This window comes from Rhinolophus ferrumequinum, chromosome X (assembly GCF_004115265.2).
Source record: "Rhinolophus ferrumequinum isolate MPI-CBG mRhiFer1 chromosome X, mRhiFer1_v1.p, whole genome shotgun sequence".
In the NCBI taxonomy this organism is placed as follows: Eukaryota; Metazoa; Chordata; class Mammalia; order Chiroptera; family Rhinolophidae; genus Rhinolophus; species Rhinolophus ferrumequinum.
The window spans coordinates 45,478,365-45,486,616 of record NC_046284.1 but is presented as its reverse complement, the minus strand read 5'-3'; the positions used below and the strand labels follow the sequence as shown (position 1 = coordinate 45,486,616).

The window sequence follows — 8,252 nt, the reverse complement described above, 5'->3', positions numbered from 1 at the left end:
ACTTATAAATAAATAAAAGTTTAAAAGTATTTTTTTTTAAAAAAAGAAATTGAATGGTTAATATAAGAGAGTTTACCAAAGAAGAAGGATTTTAGCCTGGTGTCAAGGTTAAAATGACAATTCTCTACTGCCTACTTCTGTCAAAACTTATTTTTTTTAAATTACTCAGAGTTTTTTTAAAATTTAACCTTTATTTACAGGACACTGCAAGATATGAAATTCCACATAGAAATAAGAAACCCATTGAGAGGCGAAGCTTTGTACAGTATGCAGTTTGGAACTGTTCAAGTATAGTTTCGTTGTAAAAAGTGCTACAATAACAAACCACATTTAAAAAGAACTCTTAGTAAGGAAAAGTAAGACAAACTTATACCATAGCACACAACAGGTTTATACAATTTAAAAGTTAAAGATCCCAGGAGTGCTCTCCTGAACTTGGAATCTATAGCCATCAGAGCTAGTTTCTGGCACAACATTTTGGTCTTCCTCTTCCTCTGCAGAGAAATACTTCTCAATCAATTTTAATGAAGCTTTGTATACAGACTCATTTTCATGGTTTTGCAGAGCTTCAATTTTGTCCATACCTCCACATTCTTCCATCATTATACTAAGTTTCTCAGTTTTGCCTAGTTTCTCTGCAGCCTGAAAGACATTTGAAATGGCATCCAGAATAACCAGAATCATTTTGGTATCTTTTGCAGTTGAGATGTTCATCAATGGTTCTATTACGCCACAATGAACAAGGTACACAATCTATTCAACTGTTCCACCACTTGTATAGTTGGTCACAGCCCACACAGCTTCCTTTTGTGTCTTAAAGTCTGCCTTAGAGAGAACGCCAATGAGGAATGGAACTAATCCATGGTTCACCACTTGCTGTATGTGGTCCTGGTGGCCAGCTGTGATGTTTGACATTGTCCACATGTCATCCTTCTGGATATTAGTTTTGGAGTTTGTTAGCAGGCTGGGCAAGACAGTAAGCGCTCCTGCATCTATGACAACCTGAGTCTGTTCATTGCTCCCAGTGATAATATTTCCAATGGCTCTTAGCGCAGGAGTCACAATTGGCAATTCAGTAGCTCCTACGATCTTTACAAGTTGGGGCATGACTCCTGTTTTCACTACAATTTCAATCATTTGTACCATCAGTAAGGTAGGAAATGGCCCATCAGCTATCTGCTAACACTCCTGGATCATTGTGATGCAGGAGATGAACTAAAGTAGGAAGTATTTTCTCAATAGCATCTCACGGGGCGCAGGGTTCTTGTTGCAACACAGGTGTGAAAGTGTCCAGGTAAGATGACGTAAGTAGCCACATGCTAAAGATCACATAGCAGGAACTGCAAAAAGAGCCAACAGTGGGTCAACTGCAACATACTTGATAACCAAATCTCGGAAAACCGAACTATCACCTGCAATGTTTCCTAGAGCCCATATTGCTTGTTCACTGATGTGAGCATGAGGTGATGCCAATAGGGAAATGAATGCTGGGATAGCACCTCCATCTACTACAGCCTTGGTCTGTTCTGATGTTCCAGAAGCAATGTTAGTCAGGGTCCAAGCAGATTCAAACCAAATGGGACTACAATAAGTTCTACCCAAGCAGGACACAAATTTGGAATTAAACCAGCCAGGATGATGTTGTCTACGGGTGGCTGTTTTTCCCTAGAAAGCAGTTTCCTAGCAGCTTGAGTAGGTTGGAGCTGGCTTTCCAAATTCTTGCTCTTTATGCCTGTGACAGTATCCTCAACAGACTAATTTACAGTGCCCTGGTTGTTGCGGTTTTCTTGCAGTGGAAAAGTAGCATCATCAGGAAACGAGCTTACATTTCTCCTTTTCAGCATCAGGTCATGCTTCTTAGCTTTGCTGAGCTCCACATGAACCTCTATTTGGCGCTGTCTCATTTCTGTACTGTCTTTTCCATTTTCTTGAATCTGTTAAGGCGGGCAGCTGGTGAATTAGCATTCTCGTTGGTGGACATGGTTACGAGACAAAGGGAGAAATCTACACAGCCACCTCAGACTTTCACAGGAGGCAGTGCAGAAGCGCACAGGCTGGGTCCGCTACTCTGCAAACAAACACCACAGATCAGCCAGACGACCGAGTCTACTCAGACACGACATTGCTGATAGAAATTATGTTCCTGTGTTTCACATGCAAAAGTATATATACAAAAGTTAAATATATTGAATAAACTATTTTATATAGTCATATATTTAAAATTATCAGGAGATTATCCACTAAGACTAATTTTACAAGGAAAAGCATATATATAGATATAGATATAGATATAGATATAGATATAGATATATAGATATAGATATAGATATATATAGATATGTGTGTGTGTGTACATATAGATGGATATACCTATCTATCTATATAAAATATTGCCCATATATATATATATACAACGCATATACAGTTATATAGATATATAACTTTATACAGTTATATAGATATATATATAAAGTTATATATCTATATAACTGTATATGCGTTGTATATATATATCACATATATATATACAGTTTTTCTTTTTAGTTCTGAATTAGAAGTGGCATATATGAATATTTTAATTCTCACAATATAGTGTGGCTGTTTCACACTGTATGTATACTGTTTTCTGTTGGAATGGGATAGGTAGTTATATATAGGATCATGATATTCTTTTTATCCATGTGCGAAATGGGAATAATGATTACTTCATTATCATTATTTTTGAAGACTTATGTTACCAAAACACTTAGCTAAAAAGTAGAAATTATGGATTACTTATTGAACAAAAGTTTATTTTGTGTTTACAAAAGGAATGTGTGGGGGACAGAGACTGGAGTGCAGTTTCCAGGCTCTCGGCCTCACATAGAAAGGTGCTGGCTCAGGCAGTAGATGGTCATCAGCTGTGACTAGTTGGCCATCAGCTGTTACTGGTTAGCCATTGGCCACTGATATAACTGCTGTGGCTACGCTAACAAAAAATGGGGGCTAGCAAGAAGATGGTGGCTGAGCTAGCAAGCGTGGAATGTGGTGGAGCGTGGCGGAGTGTGGATTGCGGATTGTGTGGCTCCTGCTTCCTGTGTCTCCAACCCAGCCACCAGCAAGAATATAGTGGTATGACTCCCCTGCCTATGGCTCCGTGGGTGTTCCTTTTTGGCCTAGCCACATCCTGCATTCTTATGTGGGGAGTGGGACCAGAGACCCCGCATGACACCCTGTGTGACAGAATGCTTTCACAATAATTTATGTGTCATTCCTTTTGTAGAAGTTGAAATTTCTTCTGTGGTCAGCACTTGATTAGTGTTGTGCGGGGCGTCCGGCGGGGTCTCTGGTCCCACTCCCCACATAAGAACGCAGGACATGGTGAGGCCAAAAAGGAACACCCACGGAGCCATAGGTAGGGGAGTCATACCACTATACTCTCACTGGCGGCTGGGTTGGAGACACAGGAACCAGGAGCTACACAATTCTTAACCCTCACTGTGCCACTTGCAGACTCAGCCACCATCTTCTTGCTAGCTCCCCCTTTTTCTTTTTGCTACTAGCCTAGCCACGGCAGTTATATTCATGGCTAATGGCTCACTGGTTACAGCTGACGGCCAACTAGCCACAGCTGCTGGCCATTTGATCACAGTCGATGGCCATGTACTACCTGAGCCAGCACCTTTCTATGTGAGGCCGAGAGCCTGGAAACTGCTTTTTGGGGCTCTGTCCCCACAATTAGTCATGGCAAATTATGCTTTTGAGACTGTTTTAAGAATTAGTAAGCTTTCTGCTTAATTAAGTCTTTTGTTTATACTATTAAGTTGTCACCTCACTTAGCTCAGATGAAACTTGTCACCCTACAAGGGAGGTGGTCAGCATGAGGAAGCAGTTTTATTAATAGAATGGTGCTTTACATAGTAGTGAAGGGCTACCCTTTGTTAGCACTCTGGGTCAAAGTGTAAGCTAGAGTTAAGGTTACTGGCAGACTTAGGGATGCTGGACAGACTTATAGTTCCTTTTAAGTCACGTTTTGATAGGAATTTCTGCAGTAACACATCCATATCCATAGATCAGACCAAAGCGCATTCCAACGCCAAACGGAAGTCGTGTTGGGTTCAGTAATTGTAGATAATTCACCTTCTGTTTCATTACTATAGTACTATATGAACTATTCCATTACTGCAGATATTTAAGCATTAACTTTAATCAACTCTCCTTTGGGTTTAAAGAACATGGCTTTCTGCATGTTAAAGCTGATCTTTGTTACTCTTTGAATTCCCTTGTAGCTCTGGGATGCTTCGGTGTTAATTAAATTAGATTTTGGGATCTCTTTCTCAGATTCAAACTTACACTCACTGGGTTTTAGAAATTAACAAAACTGATTATTTAAAGGGGAAGAACTTAAATCTACCTAATTCTGCTATGTACTCTGCTATCTATATGGAAGTACTTTTGTAACTATGGTAATGAAGTCAATAGATAGGAAACAAGTTATTCCTTCTCCCTTTTAAAATTTTGAAAACTTGCGAATAAGGGACTGAAATTGTTACCTTGAAAAGAATCCCAAAAGCCCATCAGTTTTTGCCCTGTCTACAATGATTACTTTGTGTTTAATTTCAAAAGAATTCTCAAGCTCTACAATCTCTGGGGTGGTATATTTATTTTATCTTTATGCTTGCGAAAAAGGATAGTAAGTGTGCATAACGTTCTATGTAACATATAAGCTTGTGTGGTAAAGGCATTGTAGTTAATTTTGACATGTATAGGAACTCAAAATATTTAATAATTAAATCTTATCATAAATGCTGACAGAACCTATAAGTTCATGTATTATGAAACCTCCTGCCACCAGAATTAATAAAATGAAAATATTATCATTGGTTTTGATAACAGCCTCCTAGGATTCAAACTGTACTTTAAATATTCAAACACACTGATTGTAGCAAGCAAGACTTGCATTTTAATTTTTGCAAGTTTGGCTTACTCTTCTTTCATGAGATTTTGTTCTTGTACATTAAAATAATACATAAATATTTGAAACTGGAGCTATATTATACTTTTTAACCAATCACTTTCAGCTGTACTCATGTAATTTATTTCAGTTAATATGAGAATTGAGGATCAAGTTATAACTAATGTGCAAAACTGCTTTGTATATTTGGTGATTTTGTAACTTAAGTAATTGGTTAATTCTTATTCACTGATACTATTACTAATGCAGTATACAATTAAAAATCATGCTACATTTGCCCTTAGATTTGAAGAGCTCAACTTTAAGTATACATGTGGTATACGTGTGGGGTGGAGAACTTATTTTTTTCATTTTGTCAAAATAGATATTCATTGACAAGGTTTCAGGAAATATGCTGTTAGGAGATTTTTAATGTATAATAAACTCCACAAATTTTGTACAATAAGAAAAGTAAAACTGTGTTTTAGTATTTTTTCTTCTTAATTTATGCATTCTTTATGTAGTAGATATACTATATACATGCTGAAAATATTTTCTCCCAGTTGGTAATTTGTCTTTTGATTTTTCTTATGTTGTTCATGTTGCACATTTTAAAAAATACATACTTGAACTCATAGATTTTTTTCCCCTTTATTGCATCTGGATTTTGAATCATAGGTAGAAAGCCTTTTTTCACACTCAGCTTGTATAATTTTGCTTTTTTACATTGAATCTCTCTCACCCACTGGAATTTCTTCTTCTCTATGGTATGAGGTATGGATCCAATGTTTTCTTTTCCAAATTGTTATCCATTTGTCCAAACACTATTTAACAAAAAGCTCATCTTTGTTCCTGAGATTTGAAATGCTACCTTTATCATGCACAAAATTTCCATATGACTTTTTCTGTTTCTGAAGTTTTATTCTATTCCATTGGTGTGTCTCTCTGTTGCTTATAAATAGGTTATTGCTAGCATATGTGAAAGGTTAATTTCTATATGCCAATATTATACCTACCTTCTTTCTGCACTCTATGTTTAGCTATATTGGTTTTTTTAACTTTTATCTCTTTAGATTTTTGTGTAGATAATATTTCTGCCAATGATGGCATTCCCCCTCTTTCTAAAAGTGTTTTATAATCATTTTCCAATTGCTTGCCAAATTTTATACCTTTCATTTCTTTACACTCTCATTCATTAGCAAAGACTCTAGTAATATATTGAATAATGGTACTAATGGCCAGCACACTTGTTTTTTTTTTTATTTTAATGGGGAGAGTTTTAATGACTCACAGTTAAGTTTGATGTAAGTTTCTGGTAGATACCCTTTGTGAAGTTAAGGAAGGTCTAATTAATTTTCTATGATTTTAAAAAATCATTCATGTGTGTTGAATTTCATTAAGTGCTTTTTTGCCCTCAAAATTATTGATGGTTTTATGGTATTTTTTTCCTTTGCAATCTATTAATGTGTAAATATAATTTTTAGATGTTCTAGAACTTATCTACGCTTTATCATGATAGATAGTTCTTTTCACCCAATTTTATTGGGCTATATTTGACATATAACATTATTATTAGTTGAAGGTATACAATATAATGATTTGATATATGTGTATATTGTGAAATGATTACCACCATAAGGTTAGGTAACACATTCATCACCTCATATAGTTACAATTTTTTGGAGATACTATTCTTTTTAATACTGGGTTCTATTTGTCAATATTTTTGAGATTTTTCCCATCTAAATTCATAAGTGATATTAGCTTATAGCTCTATTCTCTTGTGCTATCGTTTTTTTCCAGGTACATAAAATGAGAAAATTTAAGTTGGATAATATTCATCTTTTTCAATGCTCTGGAATAGTTTGTATTAGAAATTGTATCTGACTATTTACCCATTATACCACCTGGGTCTCCTGGGCCTCGTGTTTTGCTTTTTGTTTGTTTGTTTGTTTGTTTGTTTGGGGGGATATGTTTGAATAATGTTTAAATTTCTTCTGTTAAGTATTGGTCTATCCACATTTTCTATTTCTTCTGGGCTGATTTGAGTCATCCTATTTATATTATGTTTTTATTTCATCTAGGCTTTCAAATTAACTTATCTAAAGTAATATATATTAGGTTGGTGCAAAAGTAATTGCAGTTTAAAAGGTTAAAAATAATTGCAAAAACTACAATTATTTTTGCACCAATTTTAAAATTTCATCTGTATTTGTAATTTTTCTCTTTTGGTTTGTGGTTTATATTATTTATGTTTTCTCTTTTATTTGTCTTGATCATACTTTTTAAAAGTTAATTCATTTCATTTACAATTTCTGTATTTATCCTCTCAAGTATATAGAAGACTTGCTAACAGCATATGAAGATTCTGAAAGAAGTAACTCACGGAGCTCACAGAGAGTCACAATAGAATGGATAAGCAAAAATAATTAGGAATGCCCCACAGATATATAGACAGGATCATTTGTTATGAGTGGGTTTCCAAAATAAAAATAAAGAGTGAGTCAAGAGTTTGAGAAAAAGGTAAATTCTCAAGAGCTGTGGAAGATCACTGAGTCATATAATTTAGTGGCACAGAAGACAGAGCCACATATAGGACAGGTTCTGTTTCTCAGGGAGCAGAGGGGGACAATGAAGAACATGAGCTACATAGAAGACATTGCCAGGAGAAGCAGGAACAGGATCATGGGAAGGTAGAAAGCATGGAGATTTGTAAGTTAATGGATACATTTAGGTGTGAGGAGAGGAGAACTTAGAAAGTACATACAGAGGCAGGTAGGCAATGAAGATTTTGCCAGTGCTTTCCCACAACATGAAAAGTGGAAGTTAGTGCTACCATAAGCTTGTATTTTTTTCTTTTTCTTTTTCTTTTTTTGGCCATAGCCAAAGTGAAATCAAGGATTTGGATATGTGGGAGAATAATAATAAAAGTTACAATTTAGTGAAGAATTAACACTATTCTAAGTGTTTTACATATATGACTCATTTTGCCCTCATAGCAACTCTATAGTGTAGGTCCTATTATTGTCCGTATGTTATAATTAGTAAGGTGAGTCTTAATGAAAGTAATTTACCCAAGGTCATCCAGCTAGTAAAGTGACAGAGCTGGAGAATGCTACTCAACTATAAAAAATAAAAAAATAAAAAAGAAAAGAAAAAAAAATATTGCCATTTGCGACAACATGAATGGACCTTGAGGGTATTACGCTAAGTGAAACACGTCAGATGGAAAAGGGAAAAAGCCATATTATTTCACTCATATGTGGAATATAAAACAAAAAAAGAAACAAATGAACAAACAAAACTAACAGAAACAAAT

The 8,252-nt window shown here is 35.5% G+C and overlaps 1 pseudogene; it reads right to left on the bottom strand.

Annotated features, from left to right (window-relative positions):
* Positions 1-399: 399 nt before the first annotated feature.
* On the bottom strand, positions 400-1,981 carry LOC117028461 (importin subunit alpha-1-like; annotated as a pseudogene).
* Between the last annotated feature and the right edge of the window lie 6,271 nt (positions 1,982-8,252).